The sequence below is a fragment of the Panthera uncia genome, chromosome B1 (assembly GCF_023721935.1).
Source record: "Panthera uncia isolate 11264 chromosome B1, Puncia_PCG_1.0, whole genome shotgun sequence".
NCBI lineage: Eukaryota > Metazoa > Chordata > Mammalia > Carnivora > Felidae > Panthera > Panthera uncia.
In genome coordinates this window covers 39,175,991-39,188,912 of record NC_064811.1, presented here as the reverse complement: position 1 = coordinate 39,188,912, position 12,922 = coordinate 39,175,991, and the positions used below count along the sequence as shown (strand labels likewise).

The 12,922-nt window shown below is 40.1% G+C and overlaps 1 protein-coding gene and 1 long non-coding RNA gene across 6 annotated transcripts in view; one reads left to right on the top strand and one right to left on the bottom strand.

The window, feature by feature from the left end:
* CORIN (corin, serine peptidase) overlaps positions 1-12,922 on the top strand; it is a 251,746-nt gene that overhangs the window by 124,653 nt on the left and 114,171 nt on the right. The gene's annotated exons all lie outside the window — the stretch shown is intronic.
* The window catches only part of LOC125923628 (uncharacterized), a 35,912-nt gene that overhangs the window by 5,257 nt on the left and 17,733 nt on the right, over positions 1-12,922 (bottom strand). The window contains exons 2-5 of the long non-coding RNA XR_007458105.1: positions 10,132-10,211; positions 9,454-9,523; positions 7,954-8,126; positions 2,946-7,858 (exon numbers count right to left, since the gene is read on the bottom strand). This is a non-coding gene — a long non-coding RNA (uncharacterized LOC125923628). The remainder of the gene's footprint in view (positions 1-2,945; positions 7,859-7,953; positions 8,127-9,453; positions 9,524-10,131; positions 10,212-12,922) is intronic.

The following is a 12,922-nucleotide window of genomic DNA, read 5'->3' as shown; positions in this document are numbered from 1 at the left end:
GTTTACAACAGAGACTATATCACTGCAAAGTGTAAAAAATTTACTATCTGGAGGCGCCTGGGTAGCTCGGTTGGTTAAGCGTCTGACTTCAGCTCAGGTCATGATCTCACAGTCTGTAAGTTCGAGCCCCGCATGGGGCTCTGTGCTGATAGCTCAGAGCCTGGATCCTGTTTCAGATTCTGTGTCTCCGTCTCTCTGACCCTCCCCAACTCGCACCTCCCTCCCTCCCTCTGTCTCTCAAAAGTAAATAAACATTAAAAAAAATTTTTTTTTAAATTTGCTATCTGCCCCTTTGTAGAAAAAGTTTGCCAACCTCTATTCTAGATTAATTCATATGTGCTTAAGAGCGTTGGAAAGGACATGAGAAAACCTGGATTCCAGTCCTGTCTCTACATTCTCATTAGCCCACTGACGTTGATTCTCTGGCTTATGTTTCCTCATTCATAGATTGGGCAGGCAGAACTGTATGATCGCCAGTGTCTTTCAGCTTGAAATTTTCAGAAATCTGATTAACACTATTTTACTTAAAGTAACTTGAAGTTGATTTTTTTCTTACAGATTTTTGGGTTTGTTACAATCCCTCTTGAGCATATTAGACACACATCCAAATTTCCACACATATTCAATGATTTAAAAATAATAATATAGCTTGCCTATCTGAGCTCCATATGTGCCAAGATGGAGGCGGGCATTTTACTTTATCTCTTTTAATCTTTAAAACACCTGTCTAGAGTGGGTGTGAATGTTCCCACAGCTGTAAGAGGCAGAGGCAGGACTTGAACTCAGTTCTCATGGTGAAGCTCCCTGCCCTTTCCACGGTCTCTTTTCATATGCCTCCTCTATTGTTATTGTCATTTGCATAAATGGTAGTATCTCATTTATCCAGGGGTTGCCACTGAAATTATTCAGAACACAATCAATAATTAAAAAGTAAAAAAACAAAAAGATTAGATTAACCGAAAAGATGGTCTCTTTTAACCACTAAAAGTATTTCCCAAGGTCCTCTTTTATAGCCTGTTCACTTTTACTTTAAAAAAAATAATGTTTATTTTGAGGGAGAGAGAGAGAGATAGAGAGAGAGAGAGAGCATGAGTGGGGGAGGGGCAAGAGTGAGAGGGAGACAGAGAATCCAAAGCAGGCTCCAGGCTCTGAGCTGTCAGCAAAGAGCCCAATGTAGGGCTTGAAGTCATGAACCATGAGATCATGACCTGAGCCGAAGTCGGACGCTTAACTGAGCCACCCAAGCGCCCTTATTCACTTTTACTTTTGAACAAATATAAAAACTTGCTTTTTGTTTGTTTGTTTCCCAAACCTCTATAATTAATGGCAAACCAATTGGAATCAGAGATGGGTAAAACCACAGGTGCAGGTTATCTTTAGTAGAGATGGTGATGGTGGAGAATATGGATAATGTAAGAAGGGTTAATCCTAAATGGCAAGAGCCTAAAGCAGGTGGCAATCCTTGGCAGCTTAGTCTAGGGACAAATTTACCGCAGGAGACTCCCAGGGGCACTGAAAAATTTTTGCTTCTCATCGCAAAGACCCTGGAGCCGCAGGGAAATGTTTAAAATTAGCACACTCGATTTAAGAAGGTGGAGAAAGAGTGCTCTATTTCATGAAACTTTAATACAATTTTGAAGGATATTAGGCATCTCAAATAGATAACGCTTCAGTTATTTGAATTTCTCACTATGTGGAATATTTCCTTCCTTCAAAGTGCTCAGCAAACAAAATACTGCCGAGTCCCGAGTATTTGAGAAATCTGTCTCCACATTTTCACCGATTTCATCTCACTTTTCTGCTCTTTGTTATTGCCTTAGTCAGTGTTCACACTCTGAAAACAGGGCTCTAGAGAGAAGTAATTAAAAGTCTAACTTTTCAGTTTTGTGTATTACCAGATTTTCTCCACACCTCATTCAGTCTTACATGTTCCCACTACCTCTTTTTATTCCCTATGGCTCTAAAGAAGGTCTTATTGTTTTCCTTTTATTGTTTTCATTTTTTCCAGAGTAGAGACTTTGGTTTCTAAAAATCATCTTGCTTTGATCCATTGAGTATTATTGATTGTAAAGTGAATTTGCAGAAGGTAAACATTTCTTCTACTGGCAGGCTCTTGCAGAGGTGGGGGGAGTGGATGGTGGCCCTTCCTTTTATGTTTCTCTCTTGTATTCAGTTCTTGGTTTCTTCTTCCTGACGTGTAGGCATTTCCTGCCATGTTGATTTTCTAACCCATCATTTCTAATTGTCTACTTTGGGAAATGCTTTAAAACTTCAAACATTTTTTGAGGTAATATTTTATGCTATTTAGTTTGGGGAAAATGCGCTAGAATTACTTGTGGAAGTTAAGAGATCTGGAAATATTTAAATCATTCATCCCTCATACCTCTGACTGTGAGGGTCATACCAAAAGCCTGAGGCACTATACTTCCTTAGAGTAAATTCCTTCTTTCCTTGCTGCCTATATTATGATATTGATTTAATAATGTCAGTAATAGTCCGCTAAATATGTTAAAAGCTCATTTGAAGGCAGATACTATGCATAATGGTTTGCATGTAATATGTCCATTAATCTTCACTATAAGGCAGATACAGAATTACTGGCAGTCTTCAGCTAATAAATGGGCTATATTTCAAAGATATACTTGCAGATTAGTTGTTTCAAACATGAAAGATATTTTCTCATAGAAGCTCTGTTGTGGGTACATCTCTAGCTTGAACTGGATCACGAAGTCTATTGGACTCATAGCCAACATGTGTAAATGAATGTCTGTGTGGGATGGTACGTCCTGAGTCCTCATTGGGATGCAGTGGGCCCACCTTCTTCCTTGGATCCTATATTTATTACAAGTGACTTGGCTTTATTCTCAGATCTTCCTTATGGACAGTGGGAACAACCCCCCCCCCCCCAGATTCAAACCGTTCATATCAGTTATAGAAAAACTAACCTGCTGTAACAAAAGAGATCTTGAAATACAGTGGCTTAAAGGAAACAACACTTTGTTTCTCTGTTAAGCAGTAGAACCAAGATGAATTTTCCAGTTTGTAAGCTCAAACTTCCTCTATGAACTCATCCAAAGACTTGAGTTCCATCCAATTTTTTTTCTTTTTTTTTTCTTTTTTTTTTTTTTTTTTTTGCTTCTCCAGTTCCTAGATTATGGTCCTTATCTGAGTGATTGAAGCTGGCTGAGCCATGTAGCTGTGCTCCATCTTATGGGAAGGCAAAGAGAGGAAGCACATGGCAGCCAGTCACGTTTAAGCCTGCAAAATAGAAGAGTCATCTGCTTATAATATATTGCTGAGAACTTAGTAACATGACCACACTGAGCCACAAATGAGCTAAGATATGTAGTCTTTAGCTGGTCAGCCATAGGGGCACCTCAAACTCCATTACTACAACAAAGGTGGAGGTGTTTTAGGATGAACAACCAGCAGTCTTTGCCATATCCCGGTGGTGGTACCCACATCTAGACAGGAACTCTGGCGGGATTGAATTTGGTGCCTGTGGCAGAAGAGATGTGGGTAGAGGTTGGATACAGCGAGTAACACAGGGTAGGTTTTGGGGTGAGTGGGACGCTGGGCCCCTTGCCATTGTAACTTCTTGGAAGAACTCGTTGCAGATTTTCATTTCCATTTCACCTCCTGCCTTTCTTTTTCCTTTGGAAGGCTGAAGGCAGGGCTGGTTTCATGGCTGGTGATCTGTGCAGTGAGTGGCACAGGACCCTAAGGTCAGAAGGGTTCCAGGCTTGGTTTTAGGCTATGCTGTCACCGTCTTGAAATTGCTAATAACTTTATATTTATACTTGTGCTTTGTGATGAGGTTGGATGGGACAACGGAGCAGGTGTGTGAGTGGCAGAGATATGCTAGGTAGTAGTGTGTGCACATGTGGGCATATGCCAACGGGCATGGCGAGTGAACGGTGTGGGTGCTGAGCAATTGGCCTGGTGCCTCAAAGCACATGCATATGCCTGAGGATCATCTGGAGGTGGCCGGGTCAGGACCCGGGTCCCCATTGGTGGCCATGATGCAGCCACAACAACAGAAACACAACAAAGCAGGTTTTGAGGGTGTAGTGGTAGCCTTGGCCCTGGGCTAGAAGAGGGGCTCCACCCAAGAACCTGTGGGAGGTCAGCCTGGCTGACTGTCCCTGGAGCCTGTCCCTGGGGCATCTGCACAAGTATTAACTCTACAGCCTGAACCTTGAGACGGAAACTTCTGGTGCTTGGGCAGCCAGCTTTGTAAGTAAATTATCACACAATAAAAGCGTACACATGAACATTGCAATAAAGCATTAATCAGAGTTATTAGGATTCTTCAAGGATTTAAAAATCCTTGGTTTTGAATGCTGAAACATTGCAAAATGCATATCCACAGGCTTAGAAATAGAAATCACACTTAACTATTGTCATTGGAAAAGAACACTATTTTCATATGAACTTTGGATGAACCATTTGTTAACAAGGAAGATAACTGAAAATGCAAATTTTACATAAAATTGGCAATACGGCTATAGAATGTATAAACAGGCATTTTGAATTGTATATACATTTTAAAGCCCTTTTTGATTTCTTTTATGATCTCCACAATTTACAGGGAATATCAGAAGAATCATCAAAATATCATTGTATAAATTTACATTTAAAATAAAATTCAGACTTCCATGAAACTGATTCATATGAAGAGTTAAATCTTTTTGTTAAAATTGCTCCTAGAGAATCATCAGCTCTAGATATGCTAAAATTTGTATTTCCGAATCGTTTATCAGACATCTATCCCAATGTTGTCACAGCCTATAAATACTGCAAACAGAAAGAGTAAAATTTGCACCAAAGATTCTTGTCAAAATTAAGAACGAACAAAAATCATTTGCAATCTTGCTTTTTTGTTGAGCTACTTACTGAATCTATTTTCATTTATGTAGACTAAAAATAATGTTGCTAAACATTACATTCATACATGAATTTGCAGAAAAGTGAGCCAGAAAAATCACATTAATAGTGTATTGCTATTTAAAAAAAATTTTTTTTAATGTTTGTTTATTTTTTTTTGAGAGAGAGAGAGACAGAGTGCGAGGGGGGGAGGGGCAGAGAGTGAGGGAGACCCAGAATCCAAAGCAGGCTCCAGGCTCTGAGCTGTCAGTACAGAGTCCGATGCAGGGCTCGAACCCACAAACCATGAGATCATGACCTGAACTGAAGTCGGATGCTTAACCGACTAAGCCACCCAGGTGCCCCAATAGTGTATTGTTATTTATTGTATCATATTAAATTATGACACAAAAATGTGTTTTGTGCTATTTGTAAGTTTATGTTGTTCCTCATATATCACTATTATTGATATTATGTTTTATAAGTAATAAAGTATTTTTAAAGGAAAATATGTTTGTATTTTAGTGTCCTTGAAGCACTTTTTTTTTCCCTGCAAGGGCCTCTGTGTCTTCAGTTTCCATTGGGCCCTGCACATTATGTAGTTTGTACAGGTTGGGGACTAGTTTATCTGCTCAGCTTTCTTTTCTGCCTTTTCTATGCCTGCTACGTATAGTCCTTTTGCAGGTTTTAAAGGATTTTGGTTACTAATGATGAATGAAACAGTGAGAAGAGTCAAGGCCAAGCTCCTCCTCAGGCCTTTTCTGTCTCTTTGCTTGGCGCTTGGCTACTCAGAAAGTAAGAAACACATGTAACTGATGGCTACAAAAGCACAGATATAGCTCTTGGTTGCACCAAAGCCCGATAGAAGACTCATTTACATTTTAGAGTATCATCCCTGAGTCTTTTGAACACTCTTATTACAGGAATAGAATCAAACAGCAATTATCCACCTAGTGATTTTGTGCAGCCAAGATGCCTGCTACCCTGGGCTCCTCTTGCACTAGAATTGACTGAATCAGGCTGGAGTCAAGGACTGAGACTAGAGATTCCAGACCATGGCATCTCTGACACAGGGAATGGGAAGGAGGAAGAGGAGGGCAGTCAGCAGGTGGGACACAAGGCACATCTGTTTGAGCCAGTCATTTGCAGGTGGCTGTTCATACGTACGGGGCACACAAATAGAGTAAGATGTTAAGGCATCTGTGGTAGGCCGAATAATGGCTCCCCAAAGGGGTCCATATCCTAATCCCTGGAACCTGTGAAGATGTTAGGTTACGTGGCGACGGGGAATTAAAGTTGAAGAATGGAAATAAGGGTTCTACCCATCTGACCTTAAAACAGGGAGATTCTTCTGGATTATGTGGGTGGCCCCATTGTAATCACAGGAGTCCTTAACAGTTGAAGAGAGAGGCAGAAGAGAAGAGTCAGACAAAGAGATGTGAAGCACACACAAGAGCAAAGAGATGCTATGTGGCTGGCTTTCCTTATGGAAGAAGGGGCCACAAGCCAAGGAATGGGGGAAGCCACCAGAAGATGGAAAAGAAAGGCATCATTCTCCCCTAAGAACCTCCCAAAAGAAAGACAGCCTGCTGGCACTTTGATCTTAGCCCAATGAGACCTATGTCAGACTTCGACCTGCAGACCAGTGGGAGAATACATTTCCATTGTTTTAAGCCACCCAGTTTGTGATCATTGTTGATGACTGTAATAGGAAACTAACACAGCACCCTCGAGTGTTTATATTAAGGGTACAGGCTCCTGAGTCAGACTGCATGGGTTTTAGTGAGGAGCTGTGCTACTCATTAGCTGTGTTACGGGGGACATTTCCTAACCTTCCCAAGCCTTGGTTTCATCCTCTGATAAATGAGGTTATCACCATCATGGCTGTGTTCTAAGGAAAAATGAAGGTAAATCCTTTGAGACCTTGCCTGGTAAACAGAAAGTTCTTGGTAAGTGTTAGTTTAAACAAAGTCATGGGGGTCTGATCCTGGACGGAGTTTTCAGTAAGGCAAAAGACTTTCTTCCTCATCTATTCCATGTCATTCACTGCTACTCCCCTCCCTGACATCTTTGGCTCCTGAAGATCCCATTTGACTCTTGGTCCTCTAGGGCTCTTACCCAGGTATGTCCTTGATGGAGTCACAATCTTTAGATTCCACCCTTTCCTATATTTCATGCTAAGTTTCCAATATCTCTTAAAGAAAAATAAATACACAAGATAAATATATAAAGTACTGTCTCCAGAGGTACTTAGTCACTGATAATTGCCTTTATCTTTTATGGTCTCTGCAAGGCCTTATGATTTCTGCCATGTCCTGCACTATGCCTTCTGCAGACAGCCTCGTGGAATTCTTGGTGGTTGAATAAATGAGGAGTCCCAAGGAACTGCCTTTTAATTGAGGACTTTTGGCTTACGTTAAATGAGCGAAATCCAAACTGAAGAATTTCAGTTGGGAAATATTTTAGGGAGAGAGGCCTCCCAGGAGCCCTTCGAATCAAGCCAACTTTCATAAACATTTGGCCTCGTTTTCTGTCTACTTGTAAACAGCTCTGGAATGGCTGTCACAAAAGTTTCTTAGGAGGGTATTTGCTGAGTAAAATTGGCAGTTTTTCTTCAGAGTTCTTAGAGCAGAGGGGTTGGAGCTGATGATGCTAACATTTCCGAAGAACTTTTCTCCAGCTGCGAAGTTTCATTTCGATCTGGATGCTGTGGTGAGACGTTCTAACAGGCATTTGTAATGAGATTGATTATCTTGTAATGAGATCGCCTGCTAAAAAATCCGTTTCAGTTCCATAAAAATCGTATTATGGATAGATTACAATCCGAAAAATGTATACAAAGCTATTTGAAAGAAAACCGTCGGAGTCAAAACCGGATCTCTAAAGTTCTTGGTTGTTACGAGAATGGAAAATGTCAATTCCAAAACAAATGCACAAAGTACGTGTTAGTGTTCCATATGCACAGGTCTACGAGGCTTCGTATTTTTGGAATCTGTAGTTAAAATGCAAAATTACACTGTGATCTGATGTTTAATAGAAATGCTGAGAACCCATAAAAGACTGTTGTTTTCAAATACCTTCACACACCTGGCCACTTCCCGCAAGTATAGGGCAGGCTCTGTAGTTTGCTTGGTGGTGGGGTCTCCCTCTGGTGGTTGGTGTTAAGGAAGGTGCCGGCTTGAAAGCAGTCACCAGATTTATTCCCCTTGGCGTTTGGCTGACAAATCTGGAAAGTGTCTCAAGAGTTCCTTTCTCCTATTCTGTTAAATAAAGACCAGGCTACATATTTTGTATTTTGACCATTTCAACAATATGGGAAGCTTTCTTATTTGAACAGAAGTTAGTCAGTCAGCCTGTAGCCTACCCCCTATGACCGTGTCAAAATCAGTTTTGACTATTAGGAAAGCTAACCTGGATTTTCTATCTCTATGGCCTATTTTTGGCATATTTTGACCCCAAAACATCTCTTGATTTGGCCGGGATGTTTTCCATTTGCTTTAGAAAAGGCTCTGAGTTGAATACCACATTTATTCAGCCCACCTGTGTGTCCATCACTTTTCCATGACCCATGGCATAGCAAGAATCAGACAAAAATTACTGCCCTCCTAGAGTTTCCGTTCTGTGATGCATATAGATATGGTTTACAAATACATACATTTTATAAAGATTTTTGGCTTCACCTGTGAAACATTTGTATAGCTAAAGGGACTATGAATTTAAAAGGCAAATAGGGACTCCTGGGTGGTTCAGTCAGTTAAGTGTCCATTTCTTGATTTCGGCTCAGGTCATGATCTTACAGTTGTGAGTTCGAGCCCCACGTCAGGCTCTGGAGCCTACTTAGGATTCTTTTTCTCTCCCTCCCTTTTTCTTCCCCTCCCCTGCTCACGCTCTCTCTCTCAAAATAAACGAACATTTAAAAGCTTTTTAAAAACAAAGAAAAAATGGAACAAAAAGGGCTCCAATAAATCAACAAGGAAGAAAACCAACAGAAAAAATAATTGGCAGAAGTGGGATTTCATGATATCACATTTACCTGGTTAAAGACACAAGCAAGGGTGCCCATTGGAAAAGAGCCATCTCCCAGCTAGAATTCCCTGTGCACCTTTACAACCTCTCGCATACTGGGGGTCTCGGGCAGACTTCCCTGTAGCACTGCCCAGAGCCTGTGTGCTGAGTATGCCTGCTTGGAAACCGCACGTTCCCTACCCTTTTGGCAAGTGGCAGCAAATGGACTTTTTTCCAACGGTATTCACCCCCTTGCTCAGCTCGGTCCCCCAACCCATCTACCATTAGCTGATCCCTGTAGCATAAAGTTTCCCAGGATTAATTTAAGCACATTAGATTGATCAGTTGAATATTTCCAGATGAGACTACATTACTGCTCAGACTGCGGTGTTGAGAGTTTATAGTGATAGACACGTAGTTTGTGACTTTCCATTATCTGCTCTAAGGTCTTTCCTCCTCTCAGGGATAACGTAGAGCTTTTCCTATTTGACTCAGGGCCGATCTTAATGACAAATTATTTGCCATCCATTTCTAATCCCTGTATGGCTTTCCTGAAACTGCAGCCTCATTCCAACCTCTCACCTCTTCCTTTCCTTGGCTCATTCTGATTGGATCACTATATCTTGTTCACAGAGACATTCTTCCTGTTTACCTGTACAAAGAAACATGTGAATCTTATGAAAATGTTGGGAAAAAAAAGCAGGTTTTATTTTTCCCCCATCCCTCTGAGCCCTTGGGTGCTGTGTACCCAATCTTCTAGTCTCAGCACACTAGCAGCTACGACTCTGGAATGCAAGTTAATTAAATGGTGCTTATATTTAGTTTTAGGCAAGGTTGATTTTTTTTCTGTGTTAGGTTTAGTCTGTGTGGCTTTGTGATATACAATCCTGGTAACTAGGGATACTAGGAGAAATTTTATGTGGCTGTGCTGTGAAAGGCATGCAGTGGGAGAAAGAACTCAGGGACCTCTGTGTTCCACCAGTATGTAAATCATCTAGCAGAACACAAATGCTTTAACAGTCAAAGTCAACTTTCCTGGAGCAATTGACTTCCTTTTCTGTCTCTGAGCCAAAGAAAAGTTAGGAATTCTATCCCTAGATGCTGTTATATTGGTTCCTGTGTGTGTCGATCTCTTCAGAAGCAGGCTCTTTTCCAGTTATCTTGGTTGTTACAAAGAATCCAGTGCCCCCACCTCCCAGCTCCAAGGAGGCAGTGCTATATCCCCTTAAAGTTGGGAAAGGGGACCCTCTACTCACTCACAGGTTAACTCTTGAAGCGCAAGGCATTTTTCGACACTCGGGGATGACCATCTTTCGGAAGTGAGTTACGCATTTCGCAACCTTAGTAAACAGAGCATGCTGGTCATTCCACGTGCTTTCTATCCATTACTGATCCATATTCTTAAAGGCCATACCAAAGCAGGTAGGATTCAGATAAGGAAGCTGAAGCTCAGAAAGTTACATAAGTCACCCAAACTAGCATGAATCGCTTAATTTAAATCCAAGTTCATATTTTTTCTCCACGATTACTTTTATTTTCATATCTCAGGTTCATTATCATGAATAGTTACTTTTCTGGCCTCTAGATCCAGTCACTATCAGTATGGTTATTAGAGTGAGTGTTTTAAACTAATCTCCTCACCATTAATTTATTTTCTTCTAGTCACGATACCATTTAGGATTGAAGTTTCCTGATCATTGTGGGGTGGTTTAAGCTTGAAGGGTCGGATAACTGGAAGTGTCTAGGCTTTCCCACCCCTGCCTTGACCCAAGCAATGGAATGTGTGCTGTCTCCATGGGCTACTGTGTGAGGGCAAGTGAGTGGGGTTTGTTGCCATCTGTTAAGAGGAAGGAGATTGGACAAGGTCTGGGGCAGAGCTCTAATTGAGGGCTTGAGAATCTCAGCACCCAGTACTGGCTATCTGATGTGGAAGATAAGTGAGATCCTACAGTATCCTGAAGATTAGTGACTTTTTAAAGATGAGAGTATTTTGGGATACTATAAATTATAATAATTAACAATAGGGAGTAGGTGGGAAAGTGATACAAAGCCATCTTCATGGGATTTGAGGTGAATTTTTAGACAATAAGATAGAACTGTTATCTCTTCTTGAAAGACGTTTTCTCTAAGTTCTTAGAGTAAATTCTAAATATATATGTCTATTCTATGTCTGGGTCTCAGGCCACAATAGTATTGCATCATAAGCAATTTATTCCAGCTTTTAGATTGTCATTATATAAAACACATAAAATGAGCTGAAGTAAAAGAAACCAGGATTAAAAATAAGTTTGGGTGAGTTGAAAATTAAATCCATGAACTATTAACTTATAAAATGAAATCAGTCCAATTTGTATAGCTTAACAAGTAAGAAAAATAACACGAATAGCTCTTCAAGCTTATTATTATTTTTTGTCTGTTTATCTTTCTCTTAAGTCTTTCCATAGGTGTTGTGACTGACTTTCACATGTAATAAAGGTCAGGAAAAATGCTAGTATGTATAATTTTTCAGATACTACCCTGTGAATGCAAGAGACTGTTACTTTCTTTCCAAATAATATGTATCTCTTTTAGTTCTCCTAGATTTATATGCAGACATCTAATTCTTTTCTAAAAAACACCCTACATTTGTTTGAAATTTGTCAATGTAATGTATATATTGTTCCATCATTTTCATTTCATGATTCATAATCAATAATTGCAAAATGTCATATGAGACAGACTTACGTTTGGGGAAAATCTCAAAAATATTCTAAAGCACCATGAAATGATCATTCTTGTTTGGAAAATAAACTGTTTATTTCTTAAAGCAAACTCAGAAAGTAGCACCCCTCCCCCCTCCATAAAACCTAAATGTTTGAGTAGGAATCTCTACCTGCCTTGTCAAGAGGGTAGACTGGCTTAGGCATATAGTTTCTAAATTGTCCGCGTTCTCTAGAAAGCTGAAGTTACGTTATTGCACTTACATGCAGGGAATGATAAATAACACAATCATTGTAGGCATCTTATTTTCCAGTGGTTTTTGATAAAATTGTTTTAGGGTTCTATTTGGGACTTTTAGACACTAAAGCTTGGGGTAGTAGATTAGTACATCCTTTTAACTGGACAATTCCTGTTTGGAAGTTTTCCCTTCTTTCCTCCCTCCCTTCCTTCCTTCTGCAATGTTGAATGAATACATTTTTTTTTTTAAGTTTTGTTTAGACGTCAGTCTCTGATCGTAAAGCTAACGTCCTCCGTTTTCTTCTGCTCTGTCTCTACTTTCTCCTCTGTCTAATTAGATTTAAAATCTGAGCAGGATTTTGTCTAGCTCTATTTTATACTGTGATTTTACTTGAGACATTGAATGCTGACATGGAATTGCTCTCCAAACTCTATATTCTCTCTTCTATCAGAGTGCCACCAGTCACAGAACTATTTTTGTTTCCTGCTAATGATTTTTAGATAATTTCACAATGACTGATTTTTCTATAGAATGATAGATCCTCCCTCCATCATGCTGTCAAGCGATACATATACTTAGTTCTTATTTTCAGGATTTTAAGCTGAAGGCCAGATGGCAAAGTTTCCATCGAATCAAAGCATAGCTTTATTTCAGAGAGAGAGAGAGAGAGAGAAATGAGTCAAGAAGTAACTTAATCTTGAGGACATTTAATTGGGAGTTGGTTTGGATTTTCTTTGGCCATTTATTTGACAATGATAGTTTCTCACTAATTGAAACATGTTATATACCAGTCACTGAGGGACTTGCAACTAAAGAGTTGCACTGTGTAAGGGACCTCGTTTGACCTGGTCTCGGCAGCAGGTGTATGAGCACCACAGAAAATAAAAGAGAAAGTCACCATGGTACTTCTGCTGTTAGACTATCTAAGTTAAGAAGTCCCCAAGTGCATTTATTCAATGGCATTTACTGACCACTTACCATATTCTGCTTTGGAACAAAGATCTGTATGTTAAAAGGTGGTAACAGAGTCCTTTGCTCCCTTGGTCATGAACAAAATATCTGTGTAATAGAGCAATCTACTAAGAAAACAAACAGGGGGCGCCTGGGTGGCTC